At 48.2% G+C, this 25,900-nt stretch overlaps 1 protein-coding gene across 2 annotated transcripts in view; it reads left to right on the forward strand.

Moving 5' to 3' along the window:
• Nucleotides 1-351: 351 nt before the first annotated feature.
• Nucleotides 352-25,900, forward strand: part of SV2B (synaptic vesicle glycoprotein 2B) — a 65,351-nt gene continuing 39,802 nt past the window's right edge. The window contains exons 1-2 of one of the 2 annotated variants that reach the window (XM_055793753.1): nucleotides 352-680; nucleotides 6,206-6,378. The gene's annotated coding sequence lies outside the window, so the exon portion shown is untranslated. The remainder of the gene's footprint in view (nucleotides 681-6,205; nucleotides 6,379-25,900) is intronic. The other variant, XM_005242423.3, reaches the window with a different exon arrangement.

Genomic DNA, 25,900 nt, shown 5'->3' on the forward strand with positions numbered 1-25,900 from the left:
TACTTCTCTCCTGGCAGTGGACTCCCAAATTATAAACGCAAGGGGATTTTTAAATAGAACAGACTTATCCCACAGTAGGATTATCCCTGAAACATGGCATTTTCCCTAGCCTTGCCCTTTAGCCACAACAGGGAGAGGGGTCTCAAACGTAGCAATGGTCTAATATATAAAGTGGAGAGATGAAGGATGCCAGCATAATAACCAGTCATGCTGGGATTCCCTTCTGCTTACAGCTAGAAACATTTAAAAAAAAAAAAAAAAGCCCGAACAGAATAAAATCCTCCTTCGTTGCATGGAGAACTCTAGTAGAGAGCTGCAATGTTTAGCACTAGGCTGGATTTTATTACTGTGATGAAATTACACAAGCTTTGCCTCTCTCTCTCTTTGCCTGCTGTGCAGCTTCTCGCGTTCTCCCCTTCTCTCTGGCTGCCTCCGCACACTCCCTCCCCGCACGCTTTGCGGCCAGGGTGGGGGAGGCAGGGATGCAGGTAAGACAGGCAGCACTGGGCTCCCTCCCAGCCCTGGGCTCCCTCGGCTGGGATCCCCAGGGCTGCATCATTGGCATGCTGCGCCTGGCAGGACTGCATCACTGCTAGAGAGATGCCAGCGCGGAGCATCGCTGCACCGCACGCCACGCTGCGCCGCGCAGGCAGCACCGCCGGCAACTTGGGGAGCCCCAGGTAAGAGAGAGTCGCTCCCTCTGCTTCTTTGGAAAAGGGGGAGAAGCAGTTGCTGGAGGGCTGGCAGCATGTGGGGTCTCGGTGCCGAGCGCTGGGCAGGTGCTGAGGCAGCTCTAGGGGCACGGGAAAGCTCCCTGTAAAAAACTAAAACAAAAGATGCCGTGGAAAAGGGGATGCTCAAGGGTGTGGAGTCGGTGTCTGAGTTGGGATGAATCGGTGGGGACTGTCAGGGACTCTGCTCGCTTGTTGAGGTTGGAGAGGTCAGAGCAGGGGCGAGCGGAGCAGCGATTTAAACTGGCCCTGCTGCGCTGCCTGGCTGCCCTGGCTCTCTGCAGAGGAGCTGCTGTGCCTAAGAGTTGTAACTCGGGCTGAAGCAATTTTTAAAAGCGTGCTCCTGGTGCGTGTCCAGCTTGCAGTGGGGTGGGGGGAAGAAGGAGAAGGTGTTTGCATGGGGAGAGGGGCAGCCGTGTCCGCATGGGAGCTGTGCATGCCTGTGTAGGTGGTGGCACCCCAGGGCTGGGGGGGTGTGCTGGTACCTGCACGCACCCCGGCCCCGTCTCCCCCGCTGGTTACCACACTGTCAGCACCCATTTTGATTGTCCTCCCTTCGTTATCCTCCCCAGTCTCCAGGAGAGCTTAAATGCAGCTAAAGCTGCAGTTAGTCACCTGCGTTAGGAAGCGTTAAATGAAGGCACAGAGAGAAAGTGATGATTTTAGGGGCTGGCGGGGCTGGGTCTCTGAGCGGTGGCTGTAGCAGGACCTGGTTTCTCTGGTGAGAAGTTTCCGTGCGTGTGTGCATGCCTATAGCACATCCTGTAACACATCCAGGCGTCTGTCTCTGCAGGGACTATTTTTCTTTTAGAGGACAGGTGTTGTTCAAAGGAAATTTTCATTACATGTGTCAAACTGCAGTAATATGATCTATAACACCAAAACCCCATTAAGAATGGTGGGTGGGAATGGGGTTCATAAGGATATTACTGGTCAGGGATGACCTTTTCTCAGGAAAAGAAGAGAGTAACAACCTGATGGTTATAATGTGTAGGTGAGGAGCAGTGCGGTGCCCCGTGTGCACCGCAGGGAACACTCGCTGGGTTTAGGTCAGGCACTCGTAAACACGTATTAGAGCTTAAAAGGGGTCTCCTGCCACGAAGAGCCACAGCAGGAATTTCAGGTAGGGTGAGAGTAAAAATCATGTGTCTGACATGGCATGAAAACTGCTGTTTCATGACTCCTCTGGCTCTCTAGTGTTATTATTTGGGGGAAGAGAGAGGAAAAGGGTTAATTCTCTGGCTTTCTTAGCTAGATATTGAGTATACAATAATGCTGCAGTGATCATGCCTGGCTGAAAGGACTGAGCCAGATGTCTCCTCCTCATTTGGAAATACATCTTAGTGCCCCTGCCCTAAATGACGTGTGGCCCTAACGCTTCACTATGCCCATGGTCAGATTGCCCTGTCCTACATGAAAACCTGGAGAAAGGAGTGGGAACACCGTCCAGGGCTGCTTCTGATTCTGCTTCCCAATGGAAAAGCCTTCTTCCACCCCCCAGCAGAAAGAGGGGGGACACGGGAATACCTCCCTCCCCTGCAAGAGAGCTGCCACAGGCAGCAGTCACCTACACAGGGGCCCCGGGTCTCGAGCTCCCCGAGGTCCTAGTTAGCTCCTGATGCATCCCCTCTTCAGGGCATGTCCACTGATATTAGCTGAACTCAGCTGGGGATCAGATCTGCAATGACACCTTTGCTTTCCTGACACGATTTTGCAAATGTGTCATGCGAGTGCTGAGGGAACCCTCCCAGAGCATCAAAGCAAGACCCAGAAAGCAGCCGACGGGAGACAGCCTGCCTGTCCAGTTTGCCCAGTCATGAGAGGTCTGCCCCATGAAGCAGCTGTGCTATTTGCGCCCATTTATGTTCCAGAGCATCTTTGAATGAAACTCACTGGTACCTGACAACAAGGGGGCTGAGCCAGGGGTGGAAGCCCAGTTTTTATACCTCTTTGTGCCAGATTCTGATACAGCCCCCAACCTGCACATGCACAGCTGGATGCTCCCCAGAAGTCAGCCTTGCACATACAGATGATCTCTGCAAATCTGGCTGCTTGTCTGTAGGCAGCGTGTGGGCACCAACTTCTGAAAGTGTAGTCAAAGCAAATGTGGAAAATCCCATGAGAATAAGAGTACATGAGCTGGTGTTTGGTACATGGGGTGCATGTGTTTAACTTCAAAACAGGAACTGATCCAGCCTGTACCTGCAGGGAAAAGGCAGGATGCTGAAAATATACCCCTTTCTTGCTTGTAATAACCTCTGAGCTGGGAGCATTGCTTTGGGTGAAATGAAGTAGGAGAGATGAAAAAAACCCAGGAAAATCCCTCATGATCTGTGGTGAAGCTGTGCCACCCATACAGCACGCTGCTGGGCAAAACTTGGTGAGGCAGGTCTGGTTTTTGAGGCATAGCCTGCACTTGGTGCAGCATGAGCCCAACTCTTTCCTTGCCTGCTCTGGGTGCCACCCTCCTCTGCTCAAAGCTGTTGTGGGTGGCCTTCTCCTGGCCTGGCCACAAAGTCCCAGGGCTGCTGACAGCCCTGCTGGGGAAGCCAAAAGCCAGCCTTGAAAATCCTCTTCCTGCCTTGTCAAGTCGGCAAATTGATTTTCCAGATCATGAGCTGAACCTCCGAAATTGTTCTCTTCTGAAAAGATTATGGAATTACTCCTGTGCTAATGAACGCTTTAATGTTACGGTGACTAAAAGTCCCATAAGGACTTTAACAGCAAAAAAAAAAAAAAGAGACGTTGTAGGAAAGAGGAGCCTGTGGTGGCTGTGTCAGACCTTACTTCACCATCTGGGGCAGGGGGGAGGAGGAAGATGACAGACTGGAAAATGAGAGGAGGGTGAGGAGAGAAGCGTGGTCTGCTGAGAAGCTGCTGAATCCATCAGGGATATCTTCTGCAGCTCCCAACTTTATCCCTCGTTCCGCGAGGGCAAGCTGGGAAGGTAACGTGTTACCTATTGCTTTTCCTTTTCAGCAGAGCCAGGTCGCCATGCCCAGCTCCCCAGGGCGGGCTGCTGCAACCTGCCGTGGGATTATCTGAGTTTAGCACTTACCCTTCGGCCCTCCTGATGCGCTGCTGTCAGGCTCTGTAGTTCAGGACCGTGACACTGGTTTTCAAACATACAGTAATACAGTATGTGCCCTGACCCCACCAAAGGAGCTTGGCACTTATTAGGGAGAAAATATGCTTCTGCGAATGTCTGCCACAATCCTGCTGGCTTTCACAGAGCTACAGTCTTGCCTCTGCTTTACTAACCCTGATTTTATTGCACCATAACTCTATGGGTTAAAACCGGGTTGTCCCAGGTTTGGGGGAGAGCAGGGTTAACCCCCCAAGGTGGGACAGAGCAGCAGTGCAGGGAAAATGTCTCCTGCGATGCAAGGGGAAGGCTGGTCTATATTTAAGTAAGGGCTCTGCACAGAATGGGTAATCCTCTTTCTGTGAATTATCCAGCCTGGGGATTAGACTGCTTTAAACCCCCCCCCAGGCCAGCCCTGCTGCCGGTGGGCTGGGTGGGAGCCAGGGGGGCAATGGCCAGAGGGAGGGAGGTGCGGGCAGGTTGCTGATGACTCATTTGGCCGCTGCCAGCCTTGCCAAGCGCTCGCTCCAAGAGGTCACTGCGGGCCCAGACGCAGAGTGACACACGAGTGACGTGCAAGGCAAAAGGGAACATTATGGCATCCCGATTAGGAAAGAACACAGAGCTTTATAAATAATTGTGGAGGTGAGGGAGTGCGGCAGCAGGTAGGAGGAGGGACTAGAGACCCAAAGCAGCAGTTTTCCAAAGTGTAATATCCTTGCCAGACTTTTTCAAGCTGTTTCTCTAACCAGAAAAAGGGATGCTTTTTGAGCTGCAGCCGATACATCTGAGAAGGTGCTCCAGACCCACCTGCTTGGGCTGGCTCTGCAGATGCAATTCTGGCCATGCAAGTCAGGTTCATCTATTTGGAGTGCGACTGGATCACTGTCAATAATCCATTAAAATGTTGAATGGAGGCCAATGACACAACTCAGTGACAGTGAGGGTTGCGGGGGGGGGGGGGGGGGGCGGGGTGGGATGTGAGGGGGGAAGCAGGCTGAATTGCACCAAAACCTGGATATTTCACAGTTATGGAGCAAGTGCCCTGTGCATAAAGATGACAGATTTCTGTCCTTCACCTAGTCCACAGCTGCTGGAAAAAAGGAGCCCTGTCACTAATCTCACCCTGGGGACTCACACATGCCATAGAGGAAACGTTCTTGTCACCCTTGCAAGTGGGTCTTGGGACCAAGCTTTGGTGGGGAGAAGAATGAGAAAGGCTCGGCTGTGCCATGCCAGGCTGTGGCTGTGGCTACCACCCAGCTCTGCAGGGATGCTAAAGGCACTCTTCCTCTTGGTACTGAAGGCAACAGAAAAAGCGTGTGTGGGATCTGCTTGTGAAGCAGGAACAGCGTCCTTGTCTGGGAGACCGAGATAGCTGGCACTGCTGATTTTCTGTGTCTGGGTTTGTGGTGGGGCCACTCTTTTTCCTCCCCTAATCTCTAGAAGCTGGGCTCTCTCTCCAAGTTGGTATAGTTTGTCTTCCTTCACTTAGCTTTCCAGGCTTTAACTAAGAAATTGGTGCAGGATTACGATTTCTTTAATTCCCTTCACATTTTACTGCTGCCTGGACACCCTGTCACCTTGTCGTGGAGCTGTATCCCCCTGGATGCTAACCCTAAAAGCACAGCTGCCACCCCTCAGACTCACCCTGGCCACCCTTGTCTGAACTGCTGAAAAGTCAGGTTTGCTCATGGGGAAGTTAAGAGCACCAAGGCACTTTATTTTTCTTGCCTTTAAATCAATTTATTCTACTCTGTGCTGCTTATCCTACATAACTTAAATCAGGATTTAAAACCTATTGTATTTTCCCCTGCCCAGACCTGGGACAAATTGAAAGCCTTGTCATGCTGTTCAACGTTCCCACTTTTACTCACATCATCTAGAGGATGCCATTTAAATAACTTCAGGGGAGACTGAGTTGAAGGGGGAATAAATGTCTGGTCTCCCAACTCACTGCTCGGATGGGAAATACCTTGGCTGGCCCTGCAGCTCCTGCCTTGCCCAGACACACAGGCAGAGTCAGTGCAACCCAGGCTTGTTTCTGTGTGTGAGGTTAGAGCTAAAAATCACCAGAGACAGCCTGGATGGGAGTGGAAGAGGGAAAGCAATGAAGGGAAAGACCAGGGAAAGTCTTCTCCTTTAACATGAGCTAGTGTCTTTCCTCCCCGTGTCGCACATCCTCAATTTCCTGTTCAACTTAAAGTCAACACATCTGTCACGTTAGCATCTCCGCTGCCTGGTTCCCCAGCCACCCCCCTCCCATCTGCTCTCCCTCCTGCCTCCAGCCTCCCTCCACTCCCATTGCTTTGTGGCTGGAGTGTGTGTGTGTGTGCGTGCGCCTGTGTTTTCTGCTGGCTGATGGACTTTTCCATTGATTGTGCTTCAGTACCTGGATGCAGGCGCAGTGGGATGATCGGCTTGGCTTGCAGAGCATTTACTTCTAATCTCCGGCTTGTGACATCCTAGCAGAAAGGGGTGACCCTTTCAGAAGCAGCTCCAGGGGCTAGAAAGAGGGGAAATGGCTGGTGAACGGCTGTGGTGAAATATTTCCTAGTTCTGGTAAGCGATGCTTTTCTCTTTGGTCCCTCTCTGGGCAATCAGTCTGGATGCAAAAGCAGTAAGGCTTAAGGGGGTAAAAAGCAAAAGGAGGGGAGCTGAAAAAGAGACAGAAAAAACCAATGAAGCCCATTCAGTTTGTACTGAAGCTTTTCCAGGGGTCAGTGCTCATCAAAGCAATTTAATTACTATTAGCGAGAGGTTGGGAGCCGATCAGATCAGACAATGTGTGTGTGTGTCTGGGCAGTTGGAGCTGCTTTCACTCACATGCAGCTTCATCGCCCACTCTGTATCTTTTTTTCCTACATGATTTCCAGCTTGGTCTGGGGCACATTTGAAGCTCATGACCAAGCATCAGTGATACTCTCCGTGGGGTAGTCCTAGGTGAGCTGCTACCCGAATGCTGCTTTTTCTGCCCTATGCTCTTTACTGCAGGAGCTTTGGAAGGTCATTCATGAATTCTTGCCCCTCAATTTGCATAAAGCCCCTCAGCTTTTCTAGCTGATAAACTATAATATCCATCATGAAGGCTAACTGCATTTTACCCTGAAACTGGTCCCCTAAGTTCTGTGAATAGCTGATATTGAGATGCATATAAAGATGCTTGGAAGGACGAGGGTCTAGCTGGACTACAGTGTTGGGACTGTGAGCTATCTGATGTCCTGGACATTGGCTTTTACCCTAAATGTGAGGTTTGTGGGTTGGTTTATCTCACAGGGCTCTCAAAATGGGTGTCCTGCTTCTAAGTGGAGTGATTGCAAAGCTCTTACACTGGGGATGAATTTAGGGCCCTTCTTCAAAGAGGATCAGGAAATAATAAACCCAAGAGCAGCCTTTGCAATCTGTCTGTATCGAGTCTGCAAAGGTCTGTACATAACATACCTCTGATGACAAAAAATCAAAGGAAAAATACAGTGGTAAAGCTCTGGCAATTTGCTGGCAGGTACAAAGCTATGACCCTCTTGACAGACCTGTGTTCCACCCAAAAACTGCTGCAAAATTTGGTTTGGGAATACCAAAACAAATTATTTCTGGATTCATTTATGACAGGCAGCGTTAAAAATTACTCCTGAAGAACATTTCAGAGATGATTTGTTTATAAAAATATTCCTCTCATGATGTATTCATACAGAAACCTCCACTTGCTAAAAATTCATACATTTCCTACTCTTTGATGTTAGATACTGTGCCACTTCGAGTGGGACACTCTGGTTATTGCACTAATTCTAGAGCAACCCTGAAGTCTCAAGCACCAGTTACTGTAAATCTAAAGAAAAACATCCTCCTCTCCTAAGCAGTGAGTTTTGGCTTGGATTTTTGTTTCATGTGTGTTTCAGCATGACAATCTTTTGTACCAAATCTACATCTGACAATCAGTGGGTGAAGTGAACACAGGAAAGTGGAAGGGGCTTTGCGTGACTAGATCCCAGCACCATACGAGAAAGCGAGACTGTGGGAATTGCCATGTTTGTTGTCTTGGGGGGGGGGCGCTGATGATTGTATCTGTGAGGAAATCTTCTTGGAGAAGGCAGCTTTTGCTTCCTTTAACCAAAATATCTTGGTTTCTTTCAAAAACTCAGAAATCCTTCATTCCATGTTTCCTAGAAAAACACTTCTGAGCAATAGAAGCTTCTATACATTGTTTTTCTAGTTAAATTATCTTCTAAAGCTTGCAGGAATGTTGATGTCAGAGTACTTTTGCTGTCAGCTTTGTGCTGGTGTGCACTTGACTTTTCTCCCACATTCAGTCTGAGGTACTGGCCAGTGGTGACTCTGCTTTCCTGGTCCCTGCTGTAGTGCTGCCTCCAGCACTAGGTTAATTTCCCCTGTTTAATTAATGGCTCTGTAATATTTATAAAGAGAAAATCCTCATACCCATCTGTGGTAATTTCGGTATGTCTGCCAAGACAAAATTCTAGGGCCAAATGAATATTGCAATATGCTAGATATACAGATTTTTATAGCATCCCAAAGATATTTCCTGAGAGACACTGATTTGATGCTGGGGAAGTGAAGGACAGATCCTAAAGTCTTTGACTCTGGATGGAAAGAGAATTGAATGTACTACAGAATTAATGAATGTTATGACTTCCAGTTGAAGTTTAGTCTTCTCATGGACGTTTGGGATATGAAAGATGGATTTCTCTTGTGAAAAAAAAAAACCAAAACATTTGGTAAGGGCAGGGAGTCATATGAGATCCTAAGTGAAAAGTACTGCAGATCATTCCTATGAAGACACTTGGCATCAGTGTCATTATGTCTTCAGGACAAGGTAATCCAGGAGATGGAAGATGAAACTTTCCTTGCCAGGGAAACTTGGAATTGGAATCCAGTCACCTCTTGCTTGTCTCTCTAGATTTTTCTTACCACATCTGCTAAATTACCACCAGCTATTTGCGTTTTAAATGAGGGCTTCCTCCCGCACAACCCATCTGCTCAGCCTGTTTGTTCTTCCCGTGCAGTCACGACTTTGTGATCACGTTTATGTCAGTAGAAACACACTGGTGTTGGAGAGAGAAGGAAGAGGGGAACAAGATGACCTTGCAAATTCCCTGGGCTGGATTGAATTCAAAAGAGGACTTGGGTTAAAAGAGGGGGAAGAACTCTTACGAAAGAGAATTAAGCCAGGGCAAGGGAGCCAGGAACTTCAGGCTACTTTGAGGATAAATCTTCTTTTTTTTTGGTACTGTCCTAGGCAATCTTTATGATTAGACATTGTAGACTCTCCCGCATCTAAGGTGACATAGCTCACCTCATCTGGGCATGTTTTTGACTGCCTTAATGCCAGGGAGGAAGAAGAAAGTAAGGCTTTTCTTGCTTGGAGGTGGCTGGAATGTGAGAGTACTTTGTGGTATTTTAATCTGCCTCATTGAAGTGGAGGGCCTGCAGGTTTTCAGAGATGTTTTCTGCAGATATGATTATAGATACAGAGGGACATGATAGAGTTCTACAAATTTGTGACATGGAGACAGTGAGTAGGGCTGTTGACTATCTCTTCAAGGCCAAGACCCAGGCAACAGAAGAACTAGCCAATAGAAGCCAGGTACAGACCAAGATGCCTCTACCCACCCATCCAAATGGGAACTAGTCCTGGCCCATAATCTAAATTACCATTTCCAAATAATAAGCACTCCTATGGCCAGCATGCCTTCCAGACCAGAACTACGCTATGGCTAACCAGCTTGGATCTATCTGTACCCTTATATAGATAAGATATAGATATTGATTGTGCTTTATAAGATGCCGCCCACCTCCCACAAAAAAAAAAAAAAAGCTGGATGTGCTGAGATGTACTCAGCTGTGTTTTCTTCTCCCAACATTTAAGAGTGGGCATCAGCAGGATAGCTCCCACAGCCGTGTAGACTGTGTTCCAGATATTTGGGGTGTCATGACCTGGCTTAGCTCAGCTTATATGACAGTCACTCATGCCTGGTGTGCATTTTCTATAATGAGAAGGTTCTATAATCAGGGGGATTGCCCACCCATGGCAGAAAGCAGCTGTCCTTTAGGTAGCACGTAGCAGCCAAGAGAGCAGAATATGTTATATTCAACAGTAGAGATTCTGGGAAAGAATGGAAAGCAGTATGTGAGCCCCAAAGTGATCCTTTTGACTGAAAAAACTGCTCATGATGGGCCATGCATGAACACAACCATGTAAGAGATGCCCTCTCCTAGCTCCTGCTTCACAGTCATCGTTGTCCTGCCTAGGAGAGAGCCCAGCGCTCTCGTGCGAGGGCTGTGGCCAGCTGATGCTGGGCTGGCTCCTACAGGAGATGCTGCAGGACTGTGCAGCAGCTGGTTCTGGATGATTCAGTGTTTCCAGTTAAACCTGGTGTTTTGCTGTGATTCATGGCAGCTCTTGTGGGAGATGGCTTTGCAGGAAGCTGGAATTCATCTGCTCCCAACTGGGTGATGGATGGATTTGTTCGAGTTCTGGCTCCCGCCATGCTGCCAGCACAGCTGTCTCCCTGGCCTCCCATCCTCCCAAACTGACAGAGGGTGAGAAGAGTGGTGTCCTCAGGACAAGGCAGCTCTGGTATTTCTACGCAGCAGGGCCCTGGGCACCACTGCGAGGTGGACAGTTTCCCATTCTTTGCTTGGAGATGATCCCTGCTGTTTTGTTTTTTAAATGTGGGAGGGTGAGTAAAATCCCTGCGGGAGATTCTTGACCATGGAGAAAGTGCTATGGGAGCCAATCTGCTCCTGCGTGTGACATGTATGTTTTACACCCCTCCTACTCTCGAGGGCTGAGCTCTGACACTGCAGTGGTGGGCTGATGGCTGGTCCTCTGCTGAGGTCACAGCCACGTCTGAGGGACTGCTCCCACCACATCCCTCCAGGCAGCAGGGAAGCACCTGCCTCCTCCATGGGACATTTCTCTTGCCCTTTATGGCAGGTGGTCAGGTTGCTGCAGCTTTGCTGGCTTTAACTGCTCTAATTATGGCAGTTTACAGGTTCCTGACTCCCTGAGCTCATACCCATGCCCTCCTTGGGCATTTGCGATGCTCCTGGTGTCTCCCCTCTGCTTTGGCACTCGGAGAAAACCTCCACAGAGGTGGTGGTGGTGGTGGCTTCTTTGAGGAACTTCATTTATGTAGCAGTCCTACAAGTAGCGGTGGTCCTCAAAGAAGCCTGATGACATCTAGGTTGGCAGATCCTCCTCTGAGGCACATTCCCAGGGGGATTAGCACAGCCAGAACATGAGGCAGATTGAATTGGCTGCCTCCACGAGGGTGATTGAGGGATTAGCGAGGCTTGGGGGACAAGAATGGAAGTATGCAAAAATACTTCTCCAGCTGCACTTGGCACAGAAGATCTATTGCACTGGACGCTCACACTGATGGATAAAAGCTCTTTTAGATTTACAAGCTATCATGGATGGGTGGATCCTGATTTTAGTCTCAGGGCTGTAAATCCAGTAAAATAAGCAAAATTCCTCTGGATTTATACCAGAATAAAAGATACATGGGCTACTATGAGGGATATGGCACCTCTAATGTAATAAACACAAAAAGTGACCATTCTGCTCTCTGTACAGGTGGGGCCAGGGTTCTGTCTGCCTCAGAAGACGTGGGAGGGAAGAGAGAGTGATTTGGGCTCATGGCTGCTTAGGGCCAAAAGAGGTGGGGGCTTTTTACAAAGCTCTGCAACAACCAGGATCTGGTTTTGAAATGCTTTCAGCCAACTGCAAGGGAGAAAACCTGACCCAAATTCCTGTCGCCTACTTCCACTGAAGCTCAGAGTGGACACTAGTGAGATCAGCCACTTCTTGAATCCTGGGGTCAGCACTGGGCCCTCACTGCAGGGGGGACACTGAGGGGCTGCAGCGTGTCCAGAGCCGGGCAGGGGCTGGGGAAGGGGCTGGGGCACAAGAACCATGGGGGGGGGGCTGGGGGGGGTCAGCCTGGAGAGGAGGGGGCTCAGGGGGGACCTTATCGCTCCCCACAGCTGCTGCAAGGGGCTGCAGCGAGGGGGGTCGGTCTCTTCTCCCAGGTCACAAGTGATAAGACAAGAAGAAATGGCCTCAGGTTGTGCCGGGGGAGGTTTAGATTGGGGATTAGGAAAAATCTCTTCACTGAGAGGGTGCTCAAGCCTGTAACAGGCTGCCCAGAGAAGTGGTGGAATCCCCACCCCTGGAGGTGTTTAAAAAAGATGAAGTGCTCAGGGACATGGTTTAGTTGGTGGCCTTGGCAGTGCTGGGTTAATGGCTGGACTTGACAATCTCAAGTCTTTTCCAAACTAAACGATTCTATGATTCTATTCTTGGGGGGATACATTTGTCCTCGTCCTTCTGCAGCCCCCCATGCCACATGCACTCACAGCCCAAATTCACAGGTGTTTTAGCAGGGCTGTCTCATGGCAGGGATGTACTGTGCATCGGTTATGAGCATGCGTAGATGAGATGTTAAATGATTTATACACAGGTCCCAACTGAGAAATCCCAGTGGTTTCTTCTGATGTGTAGCTGCTGTTGGTGATTAACCGAACTTTCCTGGCATTCAGGACCTGAGGAGCCTTTTCACTTGTGATATAGACCCAGTGTTGCCAGGCTTGGTGGAGGCTGAGCCTCCCTGGTGAGCCAAGGCTAGCTGTGACCAGCATGAAATGAGCGTGGAGCCCATTTCCAGTGGGGCTGGCACATGTGTCCTGCCATCATCGCTGCCATTCATTAGCCCTCTGGGGACTGCGGCGATGCTCTGATGTCTGGCCACCCCTGGGAACATGGGGAATCCCTTTTGCATTCTCAGAGCCAGAGAACTGGAATTCAGAGCAGAGTATTTTTAATTAATCTTGTATTTATTATTTATCACAAATTGAATATGCTTTTGGCTCTTTTTTTCTTCTTTTAGGTAAGGGTATTTAGGGTCGGTTATTAGTATCTATTTTATAATGTTAGCAAGACAGGGTTTTTTGTTCTTAAGAACTCAGACACTGCAAATCATCAGAGAAGCTGCCTTTGCTGTGGTCGTGGCGGGCACGGTGCCCATGGGTGTAGGGCAACATGGGCACCTTCAGGGCAGGGTGTCCAGCAGCAGGGGACGGAGAAGGCAGAAGCCAGAGCCTCGCTGGGCTGCTGGGGGGCTGCAACGGGATGGGGAGGGGCAGAACTCAAGGGCTCTTGTCAGAAATGCTCATGGACCGTTTCTGAGCAGAAGGCATTTGGTATTTTGACACATTTTTGAAAAGCCAGGTATAGCCACTGGCTAAAGCAGGTCACTTTGGGGCTCCTGCTAAAGGCTTTATTTTAAAGCAACCCTCCTTCAGCCCAGTGGCTAAAAGAGTCTGTGCTGAATGCTGCGGAGCCAGCCCACTGGAGGATGATGTCCTTTCAACCTCTCTGATCCTCCTGACAAACATAGGACAGGCACTAAGAGAATGAGGAAAAATTAGGAAAAAACTGAATTTGCCACCCTGTGCTCCCCCCCGCCCCATGCAAGTTCTGCAGAGCCTTGTCTGTAGCTGAGATTTACAGCTTGCCTGCTTTAAAACCAGAAAGGAGTGGGAGAGTGCTCCAGTCCTGCTGACTTACAATTACGGGGTGCTGAGCACAGCAGTTTCCCAGCCATCAGTAGGAAAGCAAGTAAGATTTACACCTGGAAGTCAGCTGAGAAGTTGGAAGAGAGGAATGAAAAGTAAGATGCTTCGAAGCCATGCTCTTTGAAGGCTGCTGGGGCTAAAGCAGCAGGCTGAAATGGGGCTTCTGTTTGGCTTTCTACTGCAGCAAGTTTGTGAAGGAGGCAAATGCTCAGGATGGAGAGAGGCTCGGTGAGGATGGGAGCACTCACCCCCCCGCAAGCTCTGTGCCAGGCAGCTGCTGCCAGTCCTCACTGTTTCAGGCCATGCAGCTGATTAAATATTGAAAGGGTTTGGTTGCTGTTGCTTGAAAGCTTCTGTCTGGATGAAAATGAAGTTACACGAGGACAAGTTTGTGCTGGTGCAATTAGTCTCGGTTTAAATACAGTTGACCGTAAACAGACCAAAAATAGCTTTGTGGGTTTTAACGTAAAAGCACCGTTAGGATGTGGGTTTGGGTTACTCCTTTTGGGGGCCAAGGTGTGGGAGAGCTCAGGGAGGGGGGATATTGCAGATGGGGTCAGGCTGAGTTCTCAGAGAGACCCTGTGGCATTCAGAGACTGTTGCGGGGGCTCAAAGGCTGGTTGTGATGGGAGCTAACACCTGAGGCTTGCATGTTCACACAGCAGCCTTGCTGCAGGCTCACCTCCCACACACCCCTGGCACCCTGGGAGAGACAGTGATGGATGGAGAGGCAGGCAGAGAGGGGAGGGAGAAGGGCTTTGCGGTGGGTTATAGGGTTAGGCAGAGGCAGGAGGAGAGCTGGGATTACGGCTAGGGGCCAAAAGTGGGTGGAGGAAGAGATGAAAAGGGTTGATGTTTCTGGGAAGCTGCTTATAGACAACAGGAGAGCTCTATGAAAAATCAGGCACCAGAGACCTTGAGGTACCTAAGCAGCAGCAGAAGGAAGCCAAGGGTGGAGGAAGAAGGTCCTTCACTGACTAGTGGCACAGCCAAATCTCAAATACTGATAAGAAGAGTTGCTTTCCTGTGAAAGTAGAAAAACTGACCGTTTTTCTGCTCTCCAGCCAGGCCCACGGCTGCACTTTCATCTTCTGTGAGGATGTGGAAGGCATTTTCCAGCTTGTTAGCTGCACACAATCAGGAGCATCCTGAACTTTAATGGCTCGGTGCCTTCCTGACAGACCACCAAATGGGCAAGCCTTCACGGTCCCCATCCGTGAGTCCTACAGATTTCCAGTCACCCCCTGAGCTTTTGGATAACCAGGGTGTTGGATTCACCCATGGAAGTCCCAAAATCACTAGTAACGCTTGTTTGTGCTTTCATGGGTTTGTACAAAATTGCTTCTTTCCTGCATCTGGCCCCAGTGAGGATGCAGAGATCTGGGTGTCTCTGTGGGCTGTGTGCTGCAGGGAATGTCACCGCAGGCACAGGGCAGAAGGGCTTGGCCCCAGGCATTTAGTCACTTGGAGCACTCAGACCTTTGAGCCGGAAAAGAAAGTTCCCTTCATTATCTGAGTGTTCAGACTGGAAAGTCAAATCTTCTGTCCTGTGACCAAGGGGAAATTTTGCAAAATCTCTCTCCTCTGGTTAAGTATAAATATATCCAGAGAATAGTTATCCATTTGATTTCAATGTTGCACAGATGCTGGATAGTCTGCCATCCAAGTGCAAGCCACCCAGCAGGCAGAGTGGCCATCCAGCCTGGGGAAAAGGGCAAGCTGGGTGCATGGTGCTGGTCCCACTGGTTCACGCAGAGTTTGGGGCACAGAAAGTGTTTCCACCCTTCCCGCAGGAGGAATTTAGTCCTTTCATTGGACTGTATTTGTTTTAATATATAATCATCACTTAAAATGGGTTTCTGGTCATTTTCATCTACAATTTCAGTCAAATCTGCCATAATTTTACTAAATATTTCTAGGTTTTGATGGTAGCATCCTATAGCAGAGGAGACCTCTAGAAACTCCTGTGAGTAAATGTCCAAGCAAAGTAAGCTTTGCTTACTTGCAGCCTTAGTGAACTGGACAGGATTTGCTAAACCAAACAAGGAATTTAGCAGCTCTTTTTTTCCAATGGTCAGGGAAAAGGGATCATATTTATCTTTCTTGTTCAGACTAAGGTGGTGTGTCTGCAGCAGAATTTACTGTTCACATTTTCATTATTCTTTAGAGCTAATTGAAACTTGATTTAAAAAATTACGCTAATCAGTTCAGCTTGCAGTAGCCATTGATCACTTTGTAAGTGCTTTTTAATGGTGTTATGTGACAATCGTTAATTGTACTTGATTAGAAGAACATGATTACAACAGGGCTGCGGGATGGATGGATTGTCAGCTCAGCAAATCTGGATTAATCTACAGTCCTGAGGTTCTGATGCATAACATATTTGAAATCAAAAATACGGGCTAGTGTTATTAGAATGGGATGTGTGTTCATGGTGAAAGTCATTTGATATAATTTTTGCATATTTTTTGTTCTTTCAGAACATCTAATGTAGCTGTTCAGTTTCAATTATTGTTTCCCAATTGTTATAAAAAAGTTGTCTTTGCACTGGGAAGTATTCCATCTGGAAGACTTCCAAAACAAAATATTTCCTTTGACATTTAAAAATCAAATTCTGGAACAGATTTTTATTCCTACTAGATTTAGATGTGACATTTGATTAAAAACCATCCAGAATTTCCATGTCCATGTCCAAACAGTGTACAGTAAAATGCATACTGATAGTAATTCTTTAATTAACCATTGTTGGGTTTTGCTTCCTCATACCTGCTATGAAACAATACCACGGTTTTGGCAGGCTTACAACATCTGAGACCACGTGGCTCAGCAGAAGCGTGTGGCATGTAAGGAAGAAAACACGATCTGTTACATCTATGTCCCACACCAAGTGGGAAATAACACCAATCCCAAAAAGTTGCAATAAGGCTTCCCAGGCAATCCGTTCAGCTCAGAACAGATGTTTCCCAGGGGTCTTGATCTCCTGTGCATCCTCCTGGCCCAGGACTGGCTGACTAAGAGTATTTTCCCCTTCTGATGCTTTGTGAGGGCAGCAGCTGGGGCAGAAGCTGAGCCCTGCTGTGCACAACCTGCTGTCTCACCAAAACGAGCTCTTTAACTCCCTCAGAGGCTGTGGCACCTGAATGACAAGAGACAACTTTTGTCTCCTTCCAATTAGCAAGTCTAGCTGGTGTTCAGTTTCTTCCTTGCTTTCTTTCCTCCTTTCTTTCAGTTCAAAGTGCATGGGAGGCCCTCACCATGGAGGGTTCTCTTTTGGATGGGAAAGGCTATCGCAGGGGGACGACTGCAGGAGGGACAGTGCTGGGCTCGGGGACATCCACCTCCCTGCCGGGGAGCCTCAGTGGCCTTTCAACGGCAGCAAAACAAGCAGCTCCTCACCCTGTCTTTACAGTGGGCTGGTGGTGGCAGCTGGTCGATCCCTACCCTGTGGGAGTACAGGAGATAATGGAGCTGCTTCCTTGATTAACTCTGGCAGCGGCTGCTGAGTTAATTAGTGGCCGAACATAGGATGCTGGCAAAACAGCATTGCTAATTTGACCACAAATGCAGCTTGGAGCTGAGTGGGATTGGGGTGAATTTCATTCCCCCCTGTTAGCAGAAATATTTTTCAAGATCCATTTCAAAATGAGTGAGCAGGAGATGCTATGGCTATTTCCACTGTGAGGTTCCATCATGAGATTCAACCTATGTGAAATTTCAGTGCGGAGTCTTCCTACATGGCTTCATTTTGCATCCATCTGGCCCTGCTTGCTCATGTCTGGATCGTCTTTGCCTTGCCAGAGGTGGTCATTCAGGTTTCATCTTCCCACTAGGAAGGGGAATCTTGCTTGCTTCAAGCGAGGGAGATCTAGTTAAGCACGAGAGGCTCCTGAGAGGTGTCTAGAAATAATTCCTTTCCTGTGGTTGCAAAAGCAGATGCTTGCTCTGACCAGCCATGCACGGTTAAAGCACATACATAAAGGCAGAGATCTCTCAGGATCCAGCTCACGTGCAAAGGACAGATAGGATCCATGAAGCCTTTAGTAATTTCACAGGGAGACGACCATTCAGGTTTGTGTGCACTCAGCATCCCAGTGAGAGTGCCTGTCCTTGCAGCTGGAAAAGAGCTGTTAACAAATGTTCCTTACAATAGTAACCATTTAGCCGTTGGCTTGTCTCCATGCCAGGATCTGTGCATCAGCAACTCTTCGTTTCCGGCTGGTTCCAGGTAGACAGATGTTTTCTTTGGGGGTGCTATGGAGACTGTAAATGGTTTGGATCAGGATATTGCGCCTGTGCTGTGTCTGCTTTCATCAGATGCGCTTTCTAAAGGGCATTGGAGATAACATCTTCTGAGTGGGTGATGGAAGAAAGGTGGAGTGAAATGGGAGAAAGGGTGAAAAACGGAGTTGCTTGTTCAGTTACTGCTCAGTTACCGAACACAGAGGAGAGTTTTTGTTTTTTTCTCCTCAGTAATTGCTGAGTCAAATGTGCATATCAAAGTTTACTGAACAAGCCCTTTCTGCATCCAACCTTATGCAAAACATTTCTTGCCTGAAGACAGAGCCAATTACCATGCATGTGTTTACCCAGCTCCAGGAGCCTGCCTAGCTCCTATCTATATTTCATGAGTCCCGACACTCCCCGAGGCTTGCTGCACTCTGCTCTGCCTGCAGTGAATGGCTCCTCAACTGCAAAAGCCGCAATGACTCAAGAAAAAACACATAAACAGAGGAAGCTCCCTGGATTTACCTCCCCTGGCAGCCTTGGCCTTATCCCCTTAATGCTGGGTGGCATTTGGATGCTCTTTCAGAGCCTGCCAGCAGTCAGGCACATGCAGGAGCCACCAGCTGGTTCTCAATCTACCTGCCATTGGGCCGATGTAGAAAACAAGCTGCTCCTCAAACCCTACACGAGGTGGTAGCCCATAACTACCAACTTACCAGCCATGCTCTGCTGTCTTTTCCATTTTTAATTCATGGAAGGGTTAAAGCAAGGTCTCTTACATCTGGATCAGCCGTACGGTCAGCGCGGGGCTCATGCTCACAGGATACTTCCCAGCAGTTTGTCTTTGATTTTTTCAGGAACTCCAGTGATGAGGTTTCTGTCTTTCCCTTTGAGGTCCTGTCCTTCAGCCACAGAAATATTGCTGTTGGGAAGCTTTGCCTAAACTTTGACATCAATTTGCATTTCAGGCTTTCACATCTGCTGCAAATGCCCCAGCACCTGGCCAAGCTGAGCTCTCATCTGGTGTGACTGGGAATAGATCAGTAGCAATGCAGCTTTCCAGCTTGCTCCCCTGGTATATTCCCCATGCAAACGTAGCCAGCTCTGTTTGGGAAGTAGACAGGGTGGGGTTTTATGACTCCTTGATTGCTTAGAAACTTTCTTTTTATGCCCAGTTGAAATGTCTTCCCAGCCAGTTGACATTCTCCTTGTTCTTGCATTGATGTTGAATTTGGAGCGTTTTTTCCATCCCTTTTCTCTTCCCCTGCTCTTAGCACAGCTGGGTCCAGCTGAACAGTATGGATGGTCTATTTACACTGTCCAAGGAAGCCAATGGATTAGTGTAAAAGAGAAGCTTCTCATCTCTCTTCAGAGACCATGCTCCTTCCCTCTGGTCAAAGAACGTTCATCCAAACATTCTATTCTCAAAAGAAAAAGATCAGTTCTGGACGAATCAGAAATGCTCGGGAAGCAAATGTTTCCTTTTGTCTTTTTTCACTGAAAATGATCGAACCTACTGCAGAATTCTGAATCCTTGGGGAAAACCTAGTGAATTTTGAAAAAAATATATTGACTAATATGAAGGAAAAGTTTATTAGCATCTCTTTTTTTCATATAAAATGAGACCATTTTTTGACCCTTTCTCCCTGCTTTATCTGCCTAGATGAAACAGACAAGCAAGGAGCAGAAAATGCTTCAGACTGATTTTTTTTTTTTTAATATTCAAGGTTTTTCCACTTGTTTCTAGTAGATTCCCCATTTGCTGGGCTCTCTTAGTCAGAATCATGTGGAAGAAACAATGCCTGTTCCTATCAGCAGAGCTGTATTTTTAGAAGGGATGCAGAAAATAGAGGTAAGTTTGTGTGTCTTCAAGTAAGATGTGGGCTTTCCGATGGTGCTTTTTTTTTTTTCTTATTTTAAATTTACTTTACAACTGAAACACTGTGGGTCTTGGCTGGTATTTGAATCCAACTCTGTGATTTCTTTATGTTGCTTTTATTGTGGAAAGAACAAATGACACACATCAGAAATCTTCAGTCATTGACAGTGCAGCTTGCTGTTCTTCCAGTTGGTATCAAGCCAAAGGAATAATGTTTATCTATGCAGTACATATCTCTGAAATCTGCAGTTCACATTGCGATCTTAACCCAGGTGATTTTATGACTGCTAATAACCACTGTAATTAGGAACCTAATTAAATATCCTCTGATCTTACCCTTCTGAGTCGATCAGCTCAGGGGGCTGCTTTGGATTCTCCATATTCTCTCCACACAGCCTCATACAGCAGGTAAAGCACAGATGATTTTTAGAATCCTTTGAACTATTAGATACTGCTCAGCAGCATCCCAGAGCTCAGGGATGAATAGACCAGCAGCACGAGCCGATGTGGCTAGCAAGTTCCTCCAAAGTATATTGAATGTGCTAAAAAAAATAAATCACCCAGAATGACAGAGCCAGGAAGGGCAGGAAAGGTTCGCCACTTCCCAGCAGAGAAAGTCAGTCGTGCCTCAACCATCTGTAGCAGCACAGCAAATGATTTGTCAGGTTGGCGTTAAAACAGCTCTAAGAAGGATCTAATCTGTGGCTGGGGGCAGGTGCTGGGGGTGCTGTACAGAAGGATCAGCAGTTTTGCCTTCACTTGGCAGCCAGGGTTACTCTACCAGAAGAAATCAGAGCTGTCCATGAGCCAAGGGAGCTCTCTGCATGATGTCATGCTGCAGGGGAACCCCTTGCTGCAGAGACCACAGGCAGCACTTCCCTTCTGCAAAGCACACAAGGTGAGAGAAGCAGAAAGAAAAGTCAGGCAAAAATTCTCTGCCCGGGCTGGGGGCTGTGGGACCTTGGGCTGGCTCTCTGGGAGGGGTGGGTACCCTGAATGAGCTGGGCAGAAGTGGCTGTTGGTCTGTAGGAACCGCACTGAGGCACCCTTGGGATCATGTTGGGTCAAATATCTGGGATGAATTTGGGTTCACCAAGCCCTGCTATGTTTTGCAGTCACTGTGCTGAAGAGCACATTTGTGCTGGCCACCCACGTCCGACCACAGGGGAGTTCCCCCAGACTTTGTACCAGTCAGACTCAGAGCAGCAGATCGGGGACCCCCTGGAGAGAAACATTTGCTCAGCTTCTAACGAGTGAGGAGACTAATTTGTAAGAGATCAGGTGGAGTTACTTCCCAGAGAAAATCCTGCTCATCTCACAGTAAAAGTTCCAGGCACATCGCTTGCAAACAGGAAATGTCTGCAATCTTCTCTACTTTGCATCAAGCTCTGGTACCCCAAATTCAGGCACTGTGCAGCTGGTGTTGAACAGAGACCTCCTGCAGAGCCTGGATCTCCACCAGCCTTGGAAAGAGAATCCTCATGAGGACAGCTGGGCGGGTGACACTTAGGAAGCAGGGAAAGGTGTCACCTGCACTCCGTAGAGGACGGACACTGCTTTTAGACACCAACTTTTACAAAAGTTATGGTCTTACTAAAACCAAAAAAACCATGATGGGCCAAATGCCTTACCTGGAGGATGTGTATCTGGCTGGGGTTAGTTTGGAGGTGTACTGTGGGTCGGCTTCTTTTTAGCTCTCTGGCCCTGTGGAAAAAATATTGTACCTGGATCCTGCGTGGTGGTGAACAGACTTGTACAGCAGTGCACGACAATGGAAAGCAGTGAGCTGTGAGCATCCACGTGTCATGTTGAGGCAGTCATGGCCCATGAGTGCCTCCACTGGAGGAAGTTCTGTGCTGTGGTTTAACCCCAGCTGGGCACTAAGCACCAGCAGCCACCGGGTCACCCCCACTCACCCCCAGAGTGACAGGGAGGAGATTCAGGGGAAAAGGTAAAACTCATGGGTTGAGATAAGAACAATTCAGTAATTAAAATAAAATATTATTACAATAATAACAACAACAATTGTAATAAGGAGAGAGAGGGAGAAAGGAATAAAATCCAAAAGGCTAAAAACACCCCAGTGATGCATAGCACAATGGCTCATTGCCTGCCGACTGATGCCCAGATGGACGTCGAGCAACGATCGGCTGATCCCTGCCAACTCCCCCCGATTTATACACCCAGCATGATATTCTGTGGTATGGAATATCCCTTTGGCTAGTTGGGTCAGCTGTCCTGGCTATGTCCTCTCCTGATTTCTTGTGCCCCTCCAGCCTGCTCGCTTGCACGGCCTGAGAAATGAAAAAGTCCTTGACTTAGTATAAACATTACTTAGTAACAACTAAAACCAGTGTGCTATCAACATTATTCTCATATAAAATCCAAAACACAGAACAGTACCAGCTACTGAGAAGAAAATTAACTCTGTCACAGTCAAAACCGAGACAGTCTGGCGCCAGCGCTGCAAAGCGAGGAGGTCTGGGCAGGATGCAGCCCCAGCCATAGTTCATCAGTAACTGTGGAAGCCTCCACTGCCCGGGGCATGTCCGATCCTCTGCTTCTCTACAGGGAAGTGAGAAATGTATTCTATTCGGAAATAAAAGATCCTTCCACAGACCAGTTTTAAACCCCATCTCATCCCAATTGCAGCAGCAAACCCATTTACCGTTGAGCAGAAGCTTGGCCCTCTTCCAGCACCGAGCGTAAAACACAACAGGCACGTCAATGCCTTTTGCTCACAGCTCTGCACCCATCAGTAGATCCGTTTGTGGTTCTCACGCACGCAGGAACTGTAGAGACTCAGAGCTGTCCTCATTCCATATTCATTACCTGGATTCCTCATATCTGCGCCTTGCAGGAGAAAGTTAACGAGTGAATTTAGTGCTCAGGCGAAGCACCAGCTCTACAGCCCTGAAAACCCACCTCCTCTACAGCACAAGAGTACCGGTTTTCCCAAGCAACAGCCTTTTGGCTGCCCTCGTCCAGCTGAGATACAGCATTGCCTGCTTCTGTCCCCAGGTATCCCACAGCATACCTGGGAGGCAGACAGCACTCTATCCCACTCCCAAAACGGGAAATAGAGGCAGAGAGAGCAGTCACACAGAGCCCTACAAAAATTTCTGTTGCAGAGAGAGCGCTTTCTATATAAAATGTCCAAACCTGATGTGTTAATCATAGGTCCCTAGTTGTCTTCCTGCTGTCACTGCTCTCCAGGGATCTCAGGCAAGCAAGGGATCAACTGGTCAGCTCTTGCTCCTGATTAGCTTGCAGTGACAGGATCTGTTACTGCAGGCTTGGCACCGTGGGCTTCGGTGCTCTCGCTGCTTATTCCTGGGTAACCACAAAGATTTTTCAACCACCAGCAAATTTTGCATTCGTCTTTCTCCCTAGCCCGTCTGGGTAAGATGAAAGCCTTGATATCCACCCGCCACCCGCGGGCCATTCCCCGGCTACCCATCAAGTAAGTCTGATGTTACGCTTTGATAAATAACTTTTAACATCACCTCCTTCTTGCTACTTTCTTCACCTGGGATATTCTACCCTCTTTCCCCTGAAGAGGCACCAGCATGATCTGCCTTGAAGTATTTGGTATCCCCTTGAAATGTGCCAGCTAATCCCCCCAGGCTCATCACCTGGAGGACACTTGCTCTCACACTCCATTTCTTGCCTGCCTTCTCCCGTATATTATCCAGGATTCCTGCTCCTAGCAAAAGTCTTGAATTTATTTTATCTTGGATTTATTCAGGGTGTGATAGACCGTACTTCTGTCCTCCCCCTCGGGAGCAGAAGCCATTTGCTGTGATAACACTATCTTCTGGTGTCATTTCTGTGTAAACAGTCCCAATGTAGCCGGTCAAGGGAAAGCCACTTCACAGCCGCCTTGTTACTGCTTCCCAGGATCGACCACCCAGGGAACCCTCTAGCCTCGGATCCCCTCTCTCACAGTGGGCACCAGTAAATACATGTAAGAAGCTCCTCAGTGGATAGTTACAGAGTAGCCTACACCAGCGTAAAGTTCTCTTGATGTTTACCTGATGTCTTGCAGATGTCTTGCAGAGGAAAAACTTATTTCTCCCAGTAGAAAAGAAGGTTGTAGAAACTCAAATGGAACTCATGTTTTCCTTTCCCTTACATACATCTAGTCTCTGCTTTCAGTGCTGCCAAGACCTTGCCTTTTATTCCCAGGAGCCCCACAGGTGACTGTGTAGGTAGGGCTTTCCTTGTGCAGGATTTCAGCCTCTTGCCTTTCAAATTCCCTGAATGTCCCTTTGTCTCCTATTATGAGACTGCAAGTCCCTCTCATTTACGTTTTTAGGACAAAGAGACTGATTTTTTTTCCTTTTCTTCCCTGTTGCAAGAAATACTTTTCACGTCCCAGAGCATTGCTTGAAAACCGAGCTCACACAAGGCGTAAGGCAGGCAGATACTGCCAGGTGACCCCTCACCAACCTGCTCTTCCCTTCCACCCAACGGAGGGCTCAGGTGCCTGCTGATCTGGAAGCCACTTAGGCCACCAGTGCCGTCCACCAGTGGGTGACTTCACCCGGTCCCGAGAAGGCGTCTCACAGGAGCGTTGCCAACTGACTTGGGGTTGAAGGGAGGAACGACAACAGAGCTCTGCGCAGCAGTGCAGGACGTGATCTCTGAAGCGAGGTGGGGATAAACAGTACCAGCAGTAGGAGTAAGTGCGATCAACACATTTCAGGCTGCACCGGGCTGCAGACTCTGCCAAATTCAGGAGTTCCCCTATGAGTACTGGGGAAAGCAGGAGCTAGAGGAAAGCCCGTGCTCTCTGATCCCACTCATCTGCTCACCAGAAGCCAGGTGGAGGGATGCTGCTGTGGGGACAGTTTGCAACAGGTGTACTTGAAGCCCAAATCCTGGCAGGCAGTCCCTAGCATGCTTTTCAAGAGCAACTTTACATGCTCTTTAAGGCCTGTTGTGCCTGACTCTGCAGCACAGAGAGCACGGCCAGCTCTCCTAAATCTCAAGACTATCAAACTGACAGTCAAAAGGACGGGCAGTCAAAGTGGCCCTGAGGAGCCTGGCAAGGTTTGGTCTCAGCGTGTCAGGACGTGGACTGGAAGCTGGATAATAACATGCTGACAGATGAAATCCTCAGATGGGGCCAAGTGCAGCTGCCCACCGCAATCCCACAATACGCCGGCTGACATAAAGAGCCATGCTCCAGCTGAGGTTTAGAGAGGCATGAAGGATAGAAGGCGTCCCGGTGCCAAATAACGTTTTTGCGAGCAAGCTAAGGAGAAGTGGAGGCCAGCCAACTGTGTGGGAGCAGACAGCTGCTGAAGAGGCATAGCCTTGAGTCCTGTCTGTTGGTGACATGCACAAGGGCACATGGTGACAGTAGCAGTGGGATACACTCTGTCCCCAGCTCCCAGCAGGGAGGAAGATGCTGAGTTTCTCAGTATGTGAATCTTGCTAAAAGTCAAATTCCTCCATTAAACTCATTTCCAGCAAGATTGCAGCTGGAATTTCTGCTATACAGCCCCTTGGCAGGCTGGGTCAAAGAGGCTGGGCTTTGGGAGAGGGTGGGGGGATTCCCTTCATTTCAGCATCTGCAGGAAGGAGCATGCTTAGACCAGGGACAATGAGGAGCAGTCCCTGGGTCACAGGGTACCTGCCCTCCCCCTGGGAATGCCAGAGCAGCTTCCCTGCATGAGGATGCCAGAGTTTCAGGATCCCTTTCCATTGCCTTTCCGTTTTTAAGAGTGTCTGATGACTATTAGTGTCTTTAGCATGTCTCTTTGGGTAGAGCTGAAATAAGAAGAGTGGGAGGACCACTATGGAACAGGCTGGAAGTATTCTTGATTTTGGTTAGACACAGCACATTGGAGGTCATTCATAGGAGACTCTGTCCTTGTGAGGATAATTTCAAGGTCACAGTTTTGGCAAGGACAATCTGAAGTCCAGAAAGCTGAACATTTAAGCTCTCCATTAGTGGTTACAAGATTCACTTTTCAGTTATATATGTGTCTTCCCTGCACAGTCTGTGATAGGTAAATAAAGTAACTTATTACAGCTATTTTGCAGACAAGGAACTAAACCTAAGAGTAACTAAATGTCATCTCTAAGGTTAATTGAGCCATTTGTGGCAATACAAATCCGTACAGAGTTCTTGATGCTGCCCAAGACATTAAGCCATCTTTTCTCTAACCAAACCTGTCTGAGTCCTGACAAATAGCTGCACAAGCATGCATTTTTCAAACCGTTTTCTTACCCTTTTCATATTTTACAGAAAAATTACAGGTAAAACATAACCAGAAGTAGCCTGAATTCAACTCTCCTGGCATAAATTACCCTGATGGCAATTTGACTGTAACTCCCATCTGTACTGTCGCACCCCTACCCACAAGCATGAGT

This window comes from Falco peregrinus, chromosome 1, assembly GCF_023634155.1.
Source record: "Falco peregrinus isolate bFalPer1 chromosome 1, bFalPer1.pri, whole genome shotgun sequence".
In the NCBI taxonomy this organism is placed as follows: domain Eukaryota; kingdom Metazoa; phylum Chordata; class Aves; order Falconiformes; family Falconidae; genus Falco; species Falco peregrinus.